Here is a 20,401-nt window from a genome sequence, read left to right as displayed (position 1 = left end):
TCGAAGCTCAGGCCCATCTGCCGTGGAAAACCTTGCCCTTGCCCTTGCCCTAAAACAGGTCAGCATGCAGCATTCGGTGAGGGCATTCAGCACATCTTCACGATCACATCACACACTCTGGGGCTGCCGTTCAAAACAGGTTTCTGAGCTCTAGGAGAGCAACCTAGGAGCACGTGGCAAAGACTGGGGCTGGGGTCCACAGATGGATATGGGTGGAAAGGCAAATTTGCCAAATACAAGCTGGAGTGTTGCTAGTGGGCGAGGAAACATAGGAAGATGCCTTATACTACAGTCAGGCTGCTTGCCCATCATCTCCTATTGCCTCCGAGTGTTCTCTGTAGAGGCTGCTGGACTCTTCGCTTTCCACCCCAATGGGCACCAGCCCATTACAACTCCCATCATGCCTGACTGTTGGCAAAGCTGGCTGGGGGTGGTGGGAGTTGTAGTCCAATGCCATCTGGGGACCCAACATTCAAGAACGATGGTCTACTCTGACTGGCAGAGACTCTCTGGGGCTTCAAGCAGAGAGAAAGTTCTTTCCTGTCACCTGCTACGTGATCCCTTTTAAGCTGGCGATTCCAGGGGCTGAACCTGGGACCTCCCTGAAATAACATAGGAAGCAACTACCCATCTAGCCCAGTATTGCCTACTCTGACTGGCAGGAGCTCTCTCGGTTTTTCCCATCACCTGCTACCTAATCCCTTTTAAGATGGAGGTGCTAGGGTCTGAACCTGGGGCCTTCTACATGCTGAACTATGACCCCTCCCTGATTAACATAGGGAGCAACTACCCATCTAGCCCAGTGTTACCTACTCTGACTGGCAGCATCTCTCTGGATCTTTCCCATCCACTGTTGCTTGATCCTTTTTTAACTGGAGACACCAGGGCTTGAATCTGGCACCTTCTGCATCCTAAGCAGGCAGTCTTGTTACAGAGCTATGGTCCCTTTCCAAAAATGTAAAGGTATATCTGCTCCCAACCACCACCTCCGTCAGAGCGAGAGCCAATCGCTTTTGCTCCACAACCATCAGCTCCTGCCATCCATCCACCCAGGCACAAAGGAAGCTCAGAGCTGGAGGGGCCTGTGCCATCTAAGGTGAGAGAGCATCGCCTACTTCTGAGCATTTGCCAGCCGGCATTTTTTTGCCATGTGCCTACTAGCCGCACAATTTCAGCCTTCCTCCCTTTGAAACAAGCTCCAGCAACACTCCAGACAGACTCCCATTAGCTGGCTGAATTTCTACCACTCTTGTCACCTCTGAGTGCTGAATTAAAAGAACGAGCCTCACAATCAGTGGCATTTGGAAGCTCGAACAGCCACCCACAACACAAACAACAGGGGTGGATGGCATCCAAAAGCAGCAGTAGGAAGAAGGAGGGGGAACCCCACGATGCCGAAAAAAGGAAGGGATTCTTGAGTAGGAAATCCAAATCTTCTTTTTTAATAAATCGATTTGGATTTGCTACTCAGGAATCCCTCCCTTTTTTCGGCATCTTGGGGTTTCCCCCTCCTCCTTCCTACACCCACAACACAAGCCCACCTATGCGTTCCTCAATCAAGGCAAGCCACCTGGCAACTAGCGGTGCCATAGCTTTTCAGTAACACCAGTTTCCAGTCCCTGCACGTTAGCCCCGTTCCCCAACACATCAACGTGGGCTTTTGTTGTTGCTTTAAGTCAGGATTTCATCACAGGTCAACCGTGAGGACGTTAAGTCAATGAAAACAGACAGTAGGGGAAAATGATTTTGTGATCAGCGGTTCAGGAAGGATAGAGGGTAAATAGCCCATGCAATCTGTTGAGACCATATGCCTTTAAGTTCAGTCAAGTAATAATCAACCGTAAGTCGGGCAAGCTTTCTGTAGATCAGGATCTACCATCTCCCACCAGCCCCAGTTGTGTTGTCAGTACTGATGATGGGAGCTGTAGTTCAACAACATCTGGAGGACCCCACACAGGTGATCCCTCCTCTGGACCTGTCTAGCAATCTTCTCCCTTTTGGTTCTGCCTGATGAAATCTTCTGCAGCTTCCTTTTTCCTATAAACACCTACACTGGTAGGTCATTTACACGAAGTTGTGAAAAATAAAGTTTTTTTTTTTTTTAAATCCAGTTTGCATTGCTTAACAAGTTTGCATTAAGTGATGCACTAACTAGAGACTAAAAAACACTGCTACCATTAGTTGGGAAAAGGCATAAACCTCCCCCCCCGCCACAAAATTTCTCAGCCTGAGAAGAAACGGAATTGTTTTAGAGTTGTTTTACAGGCCTCATTAAGCCTCTGCCCGGTTTGTACCCACCTGTGTGTGTGGAACAACAGGCCTGGAGAGAAGTGGCATAGGGGTGGTGCTCTGGATGCACGGGGGCCTCAGTCCCGTTTCAGCAAGGTGCTTTTTCTGTGGCAGAAACAAGTAAAAGGGGTGGAGAGAAAGAAGGAAGATGATAGAGTCAGGAGGTACTAACCTGCTTGTGAAAGACAGATTTTTTGTTTTATTTTTGGCGACTGGGAGGGGAAAGATCTACAGCAGCTCAACTTCTTCAGCACAGAATGAACTCGAAAGCTGGAAAGCGCTGATAGTGGTGTAGTCCACAGCAGAAATTCACAGCTCAGGTTACCAGCAAGATAAATATAGTGTCTTATCTGACCTCACAGGATGGCTGGAGAACTCTCACATTCCAGCCTGGGGAGACTTAAAGGGGCAGCTCAGGAGGGGCCCAGCCCGGTGGGGGCTCATCTCTGATAGAAAGTGTGTGTGCTTGGGGGGGGGCAGGACCAGGCTCTAGTGTGAGAGGAGAAAGACAGGGTCTTTGGGATGGGAATCAAGGGAGATGCTTAGGCCACGACTAGAGAGGAATGGCTGAGAAAGTGGATTCCTCCGCGATTGAAGGCAAGCTAATTCATAAGGACTAGAACCCCCCCCTTTAAAATAAAACTGTTATTCACAGGATGCTGAACACTGCACCAGATATAAATTTTTCAGCTGGCTCTTGACTTTTATTTTAAGTTTTATATTGTACAGGCATAGCCTCACTGTTGTTTTTTTAAAGGCACTTATAAAATAATAATACAGACGATTATTACAATTCTGTGCTCATGCACAGCGAATGAGGAAGTCAGACGCGTACACACAAAGAACTTGATTAACACAAAGAATTTGATTAATTGGCATGACCCCTTAGGCACAGATGATATCTCTGGCATGACCCCTTAGGTACAGATGGTATCTCTTGGACTCAGTCTGTCATCTGTAAAATGGGAATATTAGCACAACCCGCCTAGCCACTTGACAGCATTGTCACAATGAGAAATGGGAGAAGGAAATAGTGTTTACATGCTCTAAACTTCAGAAGCAGAGCAAAAATAAATAAGGCAAGCATCAGCACACAATTCATAGAATCACAGAATCGTAGAGTTGGAAGGGGCCTGTAAGGCCATTGAGTCCAACCCCCTGCTCAATGCAGGAATCCAAAGTCTTTTCCACCAGTCCCCCCCCCAAAAAAAGCCAGCTAAAGGTGTCAGAGATTAAAGGGAGAGACAGAAAAAGAGAGGACTTTTGAACCCCTTTGGAACATTTCCTAAAGGAGTGTCAAGGTCCCCCAGGAAAGCCTTTAGAAAAGGACTTGCAGCACTGGGGTTGATGGGAATTGTAGTCCAACAACATTTGGAGGGCATCAGGTTGGTGTGCTGGCTGGGGCTGATGCGGGCTGTAGTCCAACAATGTCTGGAGGGCACTCGGTTGGCAAAGCCTAACTTAGGAGAACACTCTATGATGAAAACAAAATCACATAGCAACACAACAAGAGAGTCACACCATGAGACGGATCCATTGCGGCTGCTGTCTGCCCCAGGGCATATTTTAGGCAGTGACTCAGCCTGCAATAATAGGGAAGGATTCAACAAAGCTGACTGCATCATTCCTGGTGTTAACAACAGCTTTAGCGTTCGGGTCACATGCGCTGTGCCAACTCACTTGGGTCAATTCAGGCAGAGAGAACAGGCGGAGCTCAGCAGGCTTTGGAGTCAAATTGCTGGTCAGCCACAGGACTCAGTGAACATCTCTGGCCAAAACTGGTCTCTTGTCCCCACTCCCCTCATGTGTTTTATTATTATTATTATTATTATTATTATTATTATTGCATTTCTAGCCCACCTTTCACACAAGCAGCTCAGGGATGGTGTATATTATTCATTTATTTATTGCATTTATTGTCCCCACCTTTTCTCCAAGGAGCTCAAGGTGGCATACAAACATGGTTCTCCTGCTCCTCATTTAATCCCCACAACAACCCTGTGAGGTAGGTTAGGCTGAGAGGCAGTGACTGGCCCAAGGTTACCCAGTGAGCTTTATGGCTGTGAGGCGATTCAAGCGCTGGTCTCCCAAGTCCTAGTCCAACGCTCTAACCAATACACCACACTAACTCCCCATATTAAAACAACCCTGTGGGGTAGGTTAGGTTGAGAGGTGGAACTGGCCCAAGGGCATCCCATGAGCTTCATGGCCAGTAGCGATTTGAACTTGGCCTTCCACATCCTAGTCTGATGCTCTAACTACTAAACCATGCTGGTTCTGTTGAGTGTCAGGAAAATGCGCTGGAAAGTGTGGGCTAACAATGAATGGCTTGATGCAACATCCTATAACCTGCCTGCAAACAAATCAGAAGGAATGCTCAATAAAAAGATTGTCTGGAAGTGACCAGAGAGAGAGAAAGAGAGGAAAGAAAGGAAAAGTAGCATTTAATAATAAAATGTCTCTGAACATGTGCAGAGAGCCCTGCCCTCATATGAGACAGATTCATTGTGTCTGTCTCCAGGAAGCAGGGTGTCCTTACATCCTGGCAAGGGTTTTCTTTTCGGAGGAAAGGTGAGATATAAATTTAATAAATAAATAATAAATAAACTATCTGTCAGAACCCCTCCACCTGTCAAAAAAACCCACATCGTTAATGACGATGATGGAAGCTTCTAGACTACTTCCCTGCCATTGGCTATCCCCAGATACTCTTACGACAGATTTTTGATGCTCTAGAGAGAGTAACCTCGGATAGATCTCTACTCCGGGGTGAGATGGGAGCTCGTAATTTTTGAAAGGTGCGCGTGCGTTGAAGCCGCCTATCATCAGGGCGCAAGAATTCTCGGAGCGACAGGTACACACCCAGCCGCGATTCTTCTCCTCGCCTCCAATCGGACGGAGGCGCAACTCCGGAGTTACCGCGGACTGTCGCCGGCGGCTCTACCCCGAGTGAAGGGGAGCGCCTCCCCGCCCCGCCTGCCCGTAGTTAGGAGTGGGGATCGGGGCGTGCCCCGCACTCACCTGGCTCTCTCCGGGGGGGGGACGGGCCGAACCCGGCCGGCTCCATGGAGCCGCTTTGCCCGCCGCCGGCGCCTGATGTCACAATCCGGGCGCAGCTGACGCACAGCGGGCGAGCAGGCGGCGGCGAGAGCCCCGCGCCCGGGAGAGCTCCGGCGGCAAGAACGGCCCAGCCCGGCTGCTTGGAGCCTGCAAGGGAAGGGCCGGGAGCCAACGGCGGCGTGGGGGGACGACTCCCAGGGAAGAGGGGGAAACCTTGCAGAGGGAAGGAATTGGGAGGGAAGGCGGTAGGCCCTCCCTCCTTTCTAGATCTTCGAGGGCTGATTGGGGGTAGTTCCATGTAGGATAGAATGCACTCTGCATGCGCTTAAGGACACTCAACTCTTTGTGAGTTTTCTCAAAATGACAATGGATTACGGTTTTCACATTTTCAATGTAGTTTTCAATGTAGTATGAACACCCGGAATTAAATGACTAGCATGTTTTTTTGTTTCATAAGACACAAAAGATGTTAAGGATACAGTGAACAAGGGTGTTAACTTCTCCTTGAGGAACTCTCCTTCTAGTCTTGCTCCTGCCCTTTATATTTTTCTTCCGGTTGGACAATCAAGGGAAAATGTTTAAAGTGGTTGTTATATAAAAGGCTAACTAAGCAATTGGAAAATAATTTATTTTAACTGGTTGTTGGGTTTATATTTTTTCTGCCCAGAAACCCTGAAAAGGCCTCATGCTGAGCTGCTCACATTGGGAAAATCAGAAATTAGGTCTGAGTTACAGGCTAGGTGGCCAGCGAGCCAGCTAACTGTAGTGTGCACAGTGTATACAGCAATGGTTCTGTTTTTCTAGGGCTGTTTAAATCCTTTGCCGTCAAGTACTTAAAAGAAACGATAGCCACTAAGATTGTGAGAATAGTGAATGCTTTAAAAGATTAAAGGGGTAACTTAGGGTAGGTTTTTTCCCAGATGACTTTAAGTTATCTCTGTATTTCACCCCATAGCTATAAGCATCCAATACTGCTCTACTCATAGGTATGTATTTGTGCATGCAAGAGTTTGAGTGATAGAGTATGCAATGGCCACAAAATTGTTGGCATGCGCCCCCCCCCCCCAGGACTGGTCAGGGATGAATGTGGCCCTTGAGCCAAAAAAAGTAGCCACCTCTGTAACAGAGGCTGGTTGCTGTGTTATCACTCAGCAGATAATGCAGGCATACAGTTAGGCACTAGCATATATCCGGAGTGTTTACATTCCTCAGCCCTATGCAACACAACAGCTCTCTTATGATGGCAGCCAGTCTGTGCCAAGGATTGCTTGCTCTGTGCCCTTTCAACAAATTGCACACTCACTGCATAGCCATCTGTTGAGCTAAATCTCAGGGGTCAAGTGATTCTGGAGCATGTACAGTGTGCCAGCTGAACCAAGCTTCTCAGTAACGCTATTGTTTAAGGCACCGGAATAGGGATTGCTAAACAAAGCTGGCCACCCTGTCTTCTAGCCACCCCGTAAGATAATAGTGGCAGCTCAACAATATTCAAGGCAAACCCTGCCAAAAGTCGAACAATCATCCAAGAAAGACTCGCATAAGATGAAGAATTCAACAATCTAAGGATTTATTGTGTGCAAATTTTTATGTGTTTAAGAGAATTTTCGTTCACAATAAGCCATGGAAAACACTCTACAAATGTTCACAAAACAGGACTAGGACAATGAACAGTGTTGGGCTCCCCCACTCCAAATTCCCGTTCTTCAGCTGGTGAATTTACAATAAAGCTGAGTCTGGCTGGGCAAGAGATGGGCACGGAGAAGGTACCTGAGCAGTAAAACCCAGGAGACAGTAGATAAGCAAAAGGCATTGGCTGCCCCATCGCATCTAGTTTTGGCCCTTAATAAGTCCAGTTGTGTTGAGTCCAAGATGGCCGCCTCACTCAGGACGGTGCCAACTCCACGGCATTCTAGTAGCAACAGACGAGTAGCTAGTGGCTAATGGAAGCACTTCACACTCGTTATGGCACAATCCTATGCATCCCTACTCAGAACTAAGTACCTCAGTGTTCAGTAAGGGGTCTTATATGGCAAGTATTGCAACGTTCAGGATTGAAGTCTAAAAATGTGCCAACAACTGCCATTTTGGGAAGGTGGAAATTACCCCCCCCGAGTATTAATAAATTATAATAATAATAAATTTAATTTCTTCGTCGCCTATCTGGCTAATGGCCACTCTAGGCGACTTACAAAATTGTTAAAATACATTTGATAAAATACAGTAATACAATATAAAAACAACACATCTGCAGCAACAATATTAAAACTGGGCAGGAGGCATTTCAGTTATAACAATTAACTCTCCCCGGATACCCCGAAGGCCTGCTGAAAGAGCCAGGTCTTTAAGGCTTTCCGAAACACATTTAAAGAAGAGGCGTGCCGGAGATCTTGTGGGAGGGAGTTCCAAAGACTGGGGGCCACCACTGAGAATGCCCTCTCTCTTGTACCCGCCAATCTGGCTGTTTTTGTTGGCGGGATTGAGAGAAGGCCCTGTGTGGCCGATCTTGTCGGGCGGCATAATTGGTGGCGTTGAAGGCGCTCCGTGAGATAAACTGGGCCGGCACCGTGTAGGGATTTAAAGGTCAATACCAACACCTTGAATTGGGCTCGGAAAACAACTGGTAGCCAGTGTAGGTCGAACAACACTGGTGTGATGTGATCTCGGCGGCGACTATTCGTAAGTAGTCGAGCCGCCGCATTTTGTATCAGTTGTAATTTCTGGACCGTTTTCAAGGGTAACCCCACGTAGAGCGCATTACAGTAGTCCAAACGAGAGGTGACCAGGGCGTGTACCACTAGTGGGAGCTGATGAACAGGAAGGTAGGGTTGCAGTCTTCGTATGAGGTGTAGTTGGTACCAGGCTGCCCGGCTCACTGCCGAAATCTGAGCCTCCATGGACAGCCTGGAATCAAGCACAACCCCAAGGCTGCGGACCTGGTCCTTTAGGGGTAGACTCACCCCGTTGAACTTCAGGTCAATGTCGCCCAACCTTCTCTTGTCCCCCACAAGTAGTACCTCGGTCTTATCAGGGTTCAACTTCAGCTTGTTCCTTCCCATCCATCCACTCACGGATTCCAGGCAGTTGGACAAGGTCTCCACAGCCAACTCTGGTGAAGATTTAAACGAGAGATAGAGCTGAGTGTCATCCGCATATTGATGACACTGCAGCCCAAATCTCCTGATGATTGCCCCCAGCGGCTTCATATAGATGTTAAATAGCATGGGAGAGAGGATAGAGCCCTGTGGCACACCACAATTGAGAGGCCAAGGGTCTGATACCTCCTCCCCCAACGCTACCTGTTGGTACCTATTGGAGAGAAAGGAATGGAACCACTGTAATACAGTGCCTCCAATTCCCAATCCCTCCAGGCGAAGCAGAAGGATACTGTGGTCGACAGTATCAAAAGCTGCTGAGAGATTGAGTAGGACAAGAAAGGTGGATTCTCCCCTATCTAATGCCCTCCTCAAATCATCTACCAGAGCGACCAAGGCTGTTTCAGTTCCGTGACCATTCCTGAAACCCGATTGGTATGGATCCAAATAATCCGTTTCATCCAAGTGTGCTGACAACTGGTTGGCCACCACTCGCTCAATGACCTTGCCCAGAAATGGCAGATTCGAAATTGGGCGGAAGTTATCGAATACTTGGGGATCCAAGGAGGGCTTCTTTAAGATGGGCTTTACAATTGCCTCCTTGAAGGCTGATGGCATCACACCCTCTTTCAAGGATGCGTTTACCACCGCTTTGATCCCCTCGCCCAATTTCTCTCTGCAGCTCACAAGGAGCCACGAAGGGCAAGGATCAGTAAGACAAATGGTTGGCTTCACAGATGAAAGCACCTTGTCCACTTCCTCAGAAGGGAGAAGCCGAAACCGATCCCAATCTACCGGCATGCAACTGGCCAACTCTGGTTCATCCACTGTGTCCACGGCGCACGGGATCGAGCTCCGTAAGTGTTCGATTTTATCGGCGAAGTGTTTTGCTAATAAGTCACAGGAGGCCTTTGACTGTTCCAAGGGTTCCTGAGCAACTGGACCGACCAGGCTTCGGACCACCTGGAACAGCCTCCTGGGACAGCACTCCGCAGACGCAATAGAGGCAGCAAAGAAGGCCTTCTTTCCTACCTTTATTGCCACTTGGTAGGCAGCTACTGCTGCTCTGACCTGTGTCCGGACATCTTCGGAGCGGGATTTCCGCCACCGGCGCTCTAGTCGTCTCACCTCCTGTCTCAGACTACGCAACCGTGGTGTATACCATTTTAATAGGTCCTTCACCCCTGCGGAGGGGGCATGACAACGAGAAGTCCATATTTACCAGGTAGTGGTCTGACCATGACACAGGAGAGGCAAGAATCACTCCCAACTTCAGACCACTTCTCTCCCAGGACAAATACTAGGTCGAGAGCATGACCGGCTACATGGGTGGGCCCAGTATTACTTAGGTACAGTTCCCAGGAAGCCATGGTTTCCAGGAAATCCCGAGGGGCTCCTATGAGAGCGGCCTCGGCATGCACGTTAAAGTCACCCAGAACCAGCAGCTCTGGGGACAATGCCCGTACAGCCGAGACCACCTCCAGCACCTCGGCCAGGGAATCTGCCGTGCAGCGGGGTGGGCGGTTCACCAGCAAGATCCCTAAACTGCCCTTCGGGCCCAACCTCCAGTACATACAATCAACAAATTGAGTCCTATGGAGGGGAGGTCTGGCAAAAACCAAGGACTCTCGATAGATGACTGCCACACCCCTCCCCGCCTTCCCACCCTCGGCTGCTGTGCGTAACGGAAACCTAGGACAAAAAAGAATGTGCCATGGACAAATTTTGGGTGCAGAAGTGTGTTAAAAACATTTCTTTTACTGAGCAAAATGATTCAGCGTTTCAGAAGAAAAAATGAATGAGTTTAGTCAATAATGTAGAAAGATAACATGTAACAATGGAATATAAAACACACTTTTATGTAGAGTTGAGGTATGGACTAAGAGCCATTTCTATCTAAATGTAAGGCTATGAGTTGCTCAGGAGGAGAGAGAAGGAGCAGCCCAAAATTGGAATACTTACACTCCATTTTCCTTTGTAGACTGAGCGTTTACATTTCTAAAATTAATTGCTGACACAAGTCGATTCCGACTTATGGCAACCCTATGAATAGGGTTTTCATGATAAGTGGTATTCAGAGGGGGTTTACCATTGCCTTCCTCTGAGGCTGAGAGGCAGTGACTGGCCCAAGGTCACCCAGTGAGCTTCATGGCTCTGTGGGGATTCGATTCCTGGTCTCCCAGGTAGTAGTCCAACACCTTAACCACTACACCACACCAGAGATAAATAAACTAAATCTAAATCAAAGCAAGTCTATAAATTCCACAGGATATTGGGACACATTAAAACAATGCAACACATCCCAACCTTGAGATAGGATACATGGTCACACACCAAGTATTAACCCCAACAATATTGTATCTTCTTGGGCATAGCAAAATATCTGGTGCGCATCTATCCAAACATGCTAAAAACGGTCAGTTTCATTATTAGAAGTCCTGTTGGAGCTATCAGCATTTCTGGGGAAACTGTCCTTTCTGGCAAATTGGATTCAGCATAGTAGTTTATTGCTTTAGATAAGGGTAGTTTATTGGTCTGTGACTGTCCTTGTCTACCTGAAAGTTTTATTTTGCTGTGACAGGAAGGAGCCAGAGGATTGGGATCTGAGCACAGCTTTGATCTGTCATGAATTTCCGTGGCATGAGCAGAATGCTTCGCTCTCTATGAAGCAAGTCTAATTAAATTGAATTAGGTTGAGGAAGATTATTAGTAGAAAGCTATGAGGTCAACTGTCTCATTAATTCTGATACAACCCAGAATAGTTTGTCTTAAATGGGCGCAGGTGTTTGTGAAATCATGCCAACGCCTTTGTGGTTACTGGCTAGTGAGAGAGGGTGGACTTCAGCTGAGCTTTTGGGTTGGTTGCTGCTGGAATGGCTTTATCACCCACCCTTACTTTAGTTAAAACAATAGGTAAACAAATATTTAGAAGAAGTATTATGGGGAAAGGTCTGTAGCTCAGTGGGCTAGCATCTGCTTTGCATGCAGAACATCCCAGGTTCAGTCTTCAGCTAGGGCTAGACCTCTGTTTGAAACAGTTGAGTAGCAGCCTGTCAGTATAGACTAGTGTTTTTTAACCTTTGTTTTTCTTGTTATGCGCCTTCAAGTCGACTATGACTTATGGCAACCCTATGAATCAGCGACCTCCAACAGGATTTGTCGTGAACCACCCTGTTCAGATCTTGTAAGTTCAGGTCTGTGGCTTCCTTTATGGAATCAATCCATCTCTTGTTTGGCCTTCCTCTTTTTCTACACCTTTCTTTTTTTCTCCCAGCATTATTCTCTTTTCTAGTGAATCACGTCTTCTCATGATGTGTCCAAAGTATGATAACCTCAGTTTCATCATTTTAGCTTCTAATGGTAGTCCTGGTTTAATTGGTTCTAACACCCAATTATTTGTCTTTTTCACAGTCCATGGTATCCGCAAAGCTCTCCTCCAACACCACATTTCAAATGTTGATTTTTCTCTTATCCGTTTTTTTCACTGTCCAGTTTTCACATCCATACATAGAGATTGGGAATACCATGGTCCAAATGATCCTGACTTTAGTGTTCAGTGATACTTTTTAACCTTGTGTCCCCATATGTTTTTGGACTACAGCTCCCATCATCCCAAACCATTGGTGGAGCTGATGGGAGTTGCATGCCAATGTCATTTGGTCCCAGGCTATGGTCTGAAAGCCCATGAGGCCAGCACCCTACTGAAGGTCTGGTCAGTGCCTGGATGGGAGACTGCCTGGGAACCATATGTAAGCCACCTTGGGTTTCTATGATGAAAAGAAAGGTAGGGTTTAAATGTAATAAATAAATAATAAATAAATCATTTTGAGGCTCAAGGCTGAAGAACAGCAATGTAGGAAATCCTGAGCTCGAGGGAGCAGTCTGAGTCTGTAGAAGGCAGTTTTGTATGGTTCTAAGATGACAGAAGACTAACATTTAAGGAATGTCTTGGAATACTCCTGAGGGAGACAGGTTGCAATGGTCGTAGCCTAGCAGAGAATTGAATTTAGTCACAGGACTCCATGACAAGAGACTTCTTTCAGAACAGAGAAGGAAGACCCACAGCCGATTCAGCAGCGGCCAACACAGTTACTACCTTCATGCCTTGATGTTAGACAGCTGCGGCTGAAAATGGGGGCAAGGGGAGAACCAGACTTAGGTTGTGGGCACGCTAGTCCCTTCAAAAGCAGCAAGAATGGTTTTCCTGGCTGTGTTTTGAAGAGTATCTGCGCTTGGTTTGGCCACACCTCCCTTCCCCACTGCTGACTTCAGATCTTTCAGGACTGCCCACATCAAAGTGTTGGGCCAATCATGGCCTCTGCCTCAGACTACAGCACAGTGTTTCCATTGGCTACACATGGAGGGGCAATGGGCTGATCTACCAATCAGTTGTGAAATCTGCCTGAAGCTTAATTAAAAAACAAACAAACACCCACTCGAGCTGATCGGACAAGGTTTTGGAGTAAAAAGTGGTGGAGTTTGACTGGGATCATGTGCCCCCATTTTCACAAAACAGGTGGAGACGCACTGGCAGTGGCACAATTGTAAGTGTGTCTCTACCCTTAATGGAGCATTCCAGCCTGGTTGCCCAGTGGTTATTCTTCCTGGCCTAACACACACCAGGGAAGGGCCACAGCTTCTGCTGGTCATGCAGAGGAGCCCAGGTTCAGTGCCCGGCATCTCCATGTAGGGCTGGGAGTGTCCCTTGTCTGAAACCCTGGAGAGCCACTGCCAGTCAGTGTAGACACTACTGGTGGACTAATTGGCCCGACTCAGTGTAAGGCAGCTTCCTACCTATGTACTAGCATTTCCTCAGAGGAAAGACCAGTAGCTGTTTTGCTGACTCACTAGACTCACTGGGCTGGATTAACTGCAAAGCTTTGGCCTGAGAGGTGATGGATAATAAAAATGTGTCTTCCAAAGAATATGATCGTATTGTTCTTTTTGCAGCCAGGGACTGGTTTTCATCTTCTCAGATCCCAGCCAGCTTGAGGATTCTGGCATTCCACATACAGAGTCAATGAAGGGTGACAGTCAAAGGTCAAATGCTGTTGCCCTCCTCATACTGCTGCCAGAGCTTGGAACAGTTACTTTTTTGAACTACAACTCTTATCCAGTGGCCATGCTGGCTTGGGCTGATGGGAGTTGTAGTTCAAAAAAGTAACTTTTCCATGCTCTGCTGCTGCCACCCCTCCCCACGATGTGTTGCTTGCCTGACTGCATGATATCAGCTCTTAGCACAAACTAGTCACTTTCATTAGGCTATATGTAAAGAGATATATCAAGAGAGAGAATATTGTGAGATGCCATCGGGGCTCGCTGTCAAACCATCATCCTTCTTGGATGCCTCCTTCCAGAACAAAAACAGCAGCACAAGATGAAAGGGCCATGCTTCTTTGCTGAGTTTATTTGCTGGTCGACTCTTCCTCCCTCCCCCTTTTTGTTCATTTTTCTTCCTCCTTCACAGAGACACAGAATCCACGGCTTGCAGGAGAGGCAACGAGAGCAGTCACCACCAGGAAGTGTTCTGGATCAAGAGACTGATTCCTGCACATTTCTCCAGCCGGTCTGTGAGAAACAAGGAGAGGGAAGATCGTCAGAAGAGCCTGGTTGCTGGATCAGGCCAAAGGCCCATCGAGTCCACCATTCTGTTTCTCCCAGTGGCCAATCAGGTGGCTTCAGGAAGTTCATAGGGCTTTTGCCCTCCCTTGCTGTTACTCATAATCATAGAATAGTAGAGTTGGAAGGGGCCTATAAGGCCATCAAGTCCAACCCCCCGCTCAGTGCAGGAGTCCAAATCAAAGCATTCCCGACAGGTGGCTGTCCAGCTGCCTCTTGAAGGCCTCCAGTGCCAGAGAGCCCACTACCTCTCTAGGTCATTAGTTCTATTGTCCTATGGCTCTAACAGCTAGGAGGTTTTTCCTGATGTTCAGTCGAAATCTGGCTTAAGAACCTAAGAAGAGTCTGGCTGCTGGACCATGCCAAAACGTAATTTATAAACTGCACTTTTGTAAAAATACAAGGTGGTGCAGACCGTACAAAAATTACCACAACAATAAAAACATCAAATTTCGGAGACGTATGAGTTTTGAGGGACAGCAGTGATCCTTTGTGTCTTATCCCTCCTTGCATTAAGGCTTCCTGCTCACCTTTGATAACCGAGATGTTTCTGACCTGGTTGCCCTCATAATCATTGGTGATCTTCAGCTCACACACATAGACACCCTCGTCAGCAGTGGTGAAGCCCGTGAGGTTGAGGCACACCAGCTCGTTAGTGAAAGTGACGTTGGCGCGGTTCTTGTACATGGCGTTGGGGACCCTCTGGGTGCTGGCAATGACGAGTCCCTCCCTGGTGCCCTTGTTGATGCGGAATTCATAGTTCAGGGGACTCGTGGTCTTTCTGGTGTAGAAACAGTCCAAGCGCAGGCCTTGCTCGCTCCGGCAAGCCGTCAGGCCTGTGATTCTCTGGCAGCGGGTGACACGGAGCACTGAGGAAGGCAAAAGGTTTTCATCATTATAGGAAGAACCAACGATCTGTGGAACTCAGCTGCAATGCCTGCAGCCTCATCAGTTAGGCTAAATCCATCAAAACATTCACGAGTTCATTCATCAGTTAGGTTAATCAACCCATTAAAGGGGATCATTCCTTTTGGGTCTCCCCTTCAGTGATATTAAAGATACCTTCAATCAGTGACAGAGTTTTATATTGACTGTAAGCCTGGATTGCTATCAACATGCTGCTGTGTCACGGCTTCAGGATGTGAACTGCAAAATCTGAGACTCCATGTAGGGAGCAAAGAGCTTGGAAAAGGGCAAGGTTGCCATCTTGAGGTTTTGTTGGTTTCTTTTGCACTCAGCCAGCTTGTGTTCTTAGCAGCTAAAGTTTTTCCTGCCCAGGACAGGAATAGCTGCACTTGCAGATTTTCCATATGTTGGGCAGCTGTTAAATGAATGAGAGTAGAGACAGTAGAAGGAAGAAATGGTGGCAACTGGCAAGTCTGGTGAGAGGTGAGGGCAGCCATACGCTCATAAGAAATGGTTCAGAAGTATAGGTATATGCATTCCTCTTTAAAGAAGTCTCTTTTTATTTAAGAATTGTTTCCTATGGAACACGTCAAAGTGATTTCACAATGTAATAAAAACATAAGACTTACACCCAGGGGTGTAGTCGTTCAGGGACTCAGGGTGGTCTTAGACCCCTTATTTTTTGGCAGCAGGGTCCCTATGTCTCCAGCATCCTATGAGCCAATCATCATGAAAGGAGAGTGTGTTAGCCGCTGGGAAATGTCTTCTAACACGTGTCCTTGCCCTTTCCTGTTGATTTGAACCAATCAGAGTGAAAGCCACTGAGAAGACTCTTCTCAATGGCTAACACTCTCCCCTGTCATGCTGATTGGCTCCTAGGGACATCTGTTGTTGTGGGAGAAGAAGTAATAAGGATCAAATTCTCAACCCAGCAGCCAAAAAAAAGGGGGGGGAGATGGGAGGGGGCATGGCTGTATCTGTCATGAAGAGACCATGCACTTCTGAATTTGCCACTACACTACTGGTTGTACCCAGTGCTAGTCAGTCCTACTCAGAGTAGACTTGCTGAAATCAATAAACATAGATAACTTAGGTCCTTTGATTTCAACAAGTTTACTCTGAATAGGACTTAGTTGAATACAACCCATATATAGAACAACTGCATATATAAAAACAATTTCAAATCCAACACAGATCCCAGCTGGGATAAAATATCTCCACTCAGAAGGCTTGTAAAAGAGCCTTTTAAAAATGAGCTCCTCTCTCAGCAAGAACAGCATCAAGATTAATGTGCCGTGCAAGGTTAATGGGATGGGGGTCATTTTGCGTGCCTGTAGGTTCAGATGTCGCAGCCCCATCTGACATATTTGCAGTTCTGGTTTGCCCCAGACAAGGGGCTCTGAAACTGCGATCTGTGGACCACCAGTATCATTCAGGTGGTCCACGGCATGTCTCTGGATTTGTAGTTGAAGAAAAGACACGGCACATCCATCACATTAAATATTCATATTGATTTATAATTGTATTTTTGTTTCTTTTGTTTCTTATATATTGTCTTTTACTGTATTACAATTTGAATTCTGTGGAATTCAAAATTGCAATACAATTTTTGTTGTTATGTGCCTTCAAGTCGATTACGACTTATGGCGACCCTCTGAATCAGTGACCGCCAAAAGCATCTGTCATGAACCACCCGGTTCAGGTCTTGTAAGTTCAGGTCTGTGGCTTCCTTTATATATTTATATATATTTATATTTATTATTGTATTTTATCGTGTTTTATTGTTCGCCGCCTAGAGTGGCCATCGGCCAGATAGGCGGCTTATAAATTAAAGTTTATTATTATTATTATTATTATTATTATTATTATTATTATTATTATTATTATTATTATTATTATGGAATCAATCCATGTCATTTGCAATACGATAAAAGGCAGTATATAAGAAATAAAAGAAGGAGTAAGAATACAATTTAAAGTTATCCAGCATCCAGCAACAGTACATTAAAATTGCTAACACAGGCAGAAAAATAATTAAGCGGTTGGCCAAGACCCTTAGCAATTTTCAAGTGGTTTGTAGGGAAAAAAGTTTTGAGAACCACTGGCTTCCCTGGGCCACCAGATGGCAGTGCAAGGCAACTCTTTGCAGTGTTGTTTTTACCTGTCAGGACTGGAATGCGGAGGATGGACTTCATCTTCTTTGCGAAAAGGCATCTGATCAGGTGGAGAGGGGACTGGAGCTGAAAGGGGACCAGCAAATCTAAAGAATGCTCATGTTAGATCACTAGTATGCTTACACATTAGCATCAAGGGTTACATGTCCAGGTACTGTGCATTTATTTATTTTATCATTTTATTTACAGCATTTATAATCTGCTCTTCACTGAATAATTTCAATCCCAGAGTAGGGAACAAAATAATAAAGATAGGGGGAAAAAAACCACCCCAAATTTACAAAATCAACCACCCCAAATTTACAAAATCATATACAGATCCAGTTAACACGTTAACAATTATGGGAGAAGGCAGGCAAGCAGAAGTCTGCAAAATAACTGTCCAACAGAAGGAAATCTAATAGATAGAAGGTACTGTGCACATGCTCAGAGGCACTATCCTCTTTAGCCTCTTAGAGGTGAAGAGAAACTATTTTAAAGTCAATCAAATGTATTTTAAAGCATTTTTTTTAAAAGGAAGCAATGTCAATAAAAAAAGAAAGAACAATCACAATAGTGAAATTGGATGCAATTAGTTCCTAAAGGAAATACAAACAAAATGTGACTCAAAAGCAGGTAAAAAATCCATTTCCAAACCCTCTCTTAATACACTGGAGGCAGGGAGAAGGCGCTAATCAGGATATAATTATTAAATAAGCTTGAATTAAACATTTCCGCACAGGCTTGCTTCCCACCTGCCCACCACACAGAGCCCAGTTATTCCTTCCCGCCAAGAATCTTCATACACACACCAGTCCAAAAAGAAAACAGTCTCTCTCTCTCTCTCTCTCTCTCTCACTCACTCACTCACTCTCTCACTCACACACACACACACACATACACACACACACACACACACACACACACACACACACACACACACACACACGCTTTTGGGGCAGTTTGCCACCACGCCTCTTATTGAAAAAATTGACAAATAATAGCAAAGAAAACAGGTATAATTAACCCACAGAGAGCTAGCTGACTGGAGAAAAAGTTGCACTGACTGCTACTTGCAAAAAGTGAGGGAACATGAACAGCGGCTTGGAAAAGACCAAGAGGCCAAGACTGCAAATGTATGCATCTGATTGGTTTGTACGGAAACACATGCATCTGATTGGTTGGGGTAGTCTTCATCAGATTTGGTTTCTCATTTTTTTCAATCTTAAATTCAGTCCTCCAGATTTCCACATAAGTTTGTTAGGTTTTTCTTTGCTTTTTAAAAACTCCTCATCCTTCAGCATTTTCATGCACCTTTCTCCTTATACGCACATTTTTGTATGCAGTTTTGCCTAATATACACAGTTTTGCCAAGCATGTTTTCCTTAATATTTATACTTTCCCTAATACAGTATCATTTTTGTATGGTATTTTCACTAACATGCATTTTCTCACACTGCGGCTTAGTATATGCATTTTTGTATATACATTACTTGGCTGGGGGACTGCATCATAAAATTCAGAGAAGTGTCAATTTCCAAGGATGGCTGTAGTTTGGTTTGCGTAGTGTTTTGGAAAGTGTGGATTAGGTAGGTTCGCCTTGACATTGGAATGAATTGGAATTCTCCCTAGTGGTCGCTCATAATCCCATCCAAACCCTATGGAACTTTCAGTGCATTTCTGAGGGACCCTTGATTGGTTCATGTTTAATCGGAGGAAATTATTATTATTATTATTATTATTATCCACAATTTATTAGACGCCTATCTGGCAGGTAAAATCCTGTCACTCTAGGCGACGTACAATAAAAGAGTAATACATAACCAAACGTCTGTTCAAAGGGGTTCAGTGCCCTCCACAAGCCACTCTTATTGGAAAAGATTTCAATTCATTATTTCAAATATTTTTTTCTTTTCTTTTTCAGGGATGGGACCATAATGAAGATGGCAATGGGCTGTGCTGTTTCGAGCTGACTGGGCAGCGCATGAGATGGCAATAAAGGGTCCAGAGCGTCTCTCAGAAAAAGTATTGAATATGAATGCGAGGAACAGAAGAGGAAGCAAGCTATGGCTTTGAGGGACTTGGGAGTTCAGAAAGACAACAGGGTGATGTATACCACAAGCCTCCACTGGTCTTTGGTATGATCCAGCCTGGCTCTTCTGGTGTTCTTTGGGTATGTACTTCTGGAAGTCACAAAATCCTGATAGGATGCCATCTGATCAGAGAATACATGATCCCGGCTGGCTCCGGTACTTCTCACTTTGATTTGCGGAAGTAAGCTGGACATAAACCATGCTTTCGTATAAAATATTGCAAGGTGACATGCAACCTAAAAACACAGTATTATTTTACTTACTTACTTATTTAATAAATAAGTAGCCCAGTAAAAACAATAAACAATAAAACAATAAATTACAATAAGCAACAAATTACAATAAACAACAAATTGCAGTAAAGATAATTAAAAAAACCCTTGGGATCAAGCTGATCTGAGTCACGGGGAGGTATTCGGTGCCAGTCTTACTTAGGGTAGATGACCAACTCAGGTATATTAATTTCCACTTCCTGGTGAAGTTAAGACTTATGGCTCTGATCCTTCCCTGCAGGGGTGGTGGGCAGATTAAGATGGTGCACCCTGGAGTCTAATGGAATCCAGAGGATTCCTGAATGCCCTAGCGGAGTTCCCAGTACATAGAGCAGGTGACCCTGTTGAAGCCCTTGTCATGCTGTGGAACAGTGAAGTGAGTTGGGCTCTTGACACGGTTGCCCCCGAGCACCCTCTCCGGCATTGTGGAGCCCACCTTGCACCTTGGTACACCAGTGAGCTACAGGCAATGAAACAGGCTGGATGACGGCTAGAGCGCAAGTGGCGAAAGACGTGCTGTGAGGCTGATAAGGCATGAGTAAAACATCATAACCATGCCTACTGTGCGGTGGTGAGGGCAGCAAAGAAGGCCCACTTCTCTGCCACCATCGCATCCTCAAGTAGCTGTCCGGTGGAGCTTTTCCGTATTGTCAGGGGCCTGTTGACATCAACTCCAGGGAATGGAGTTTTAGACCCTTTGGAGGCCCACTGTGAATTATTTGCGAGGCACTTTGAGAGTAAAGTTGCTCACCTCTAGCAATCTTTATGCCCCATCTACTGTAGTCCCCAGTGAGGTGTCCAGGGCAACATCGGCTGCAACTTCTTGGGAACGGTTTCAGGTGATGCAGCCTGATGATGTAGACAAGGTGCTTGCGATGATGTGGCCAGCAATGTGTCCTCTCAACCCTTGCCCTTCT

The 20,401-nt window shown here is 45.9% G+C and overlaps 1 pseudogene; it reads right to left on the bottom strand.

Moving 5' to 3' along the window:
- Positions 1 to 13,902: 13,902 nt before the first annotated feature.
- Positions 13,903 to 19,413, bottom strand: LOC133368784 (thy-1 membrane glycoprotein-like; annotated as a pseudogene).
- Between the last annotated feature and the right edge of the window lie 988 nt (positions 19,414 to 20,401).

Source organism: Rhineura floridana, chromosome 12, assembly GCF_030035675.1.
Source record: "Rhineura floridana isolate rRhiFlo1 chromosome 12, rRhiFlo1.hap2, whole genome shotgun sequence".
In the NCBI taxonomy this organism is placed as follows: domain Eukaryota; kingdom Metazoa; phylum Chordata; class Lepidosauria; order Squamata; family Rhineuridae; genus Rhineura; species Rhineura floridana.
Note: the sequence above shows the minus strand (reverse complement) of the source record. Positions and strands in the feature narration are given on the sequence as shown.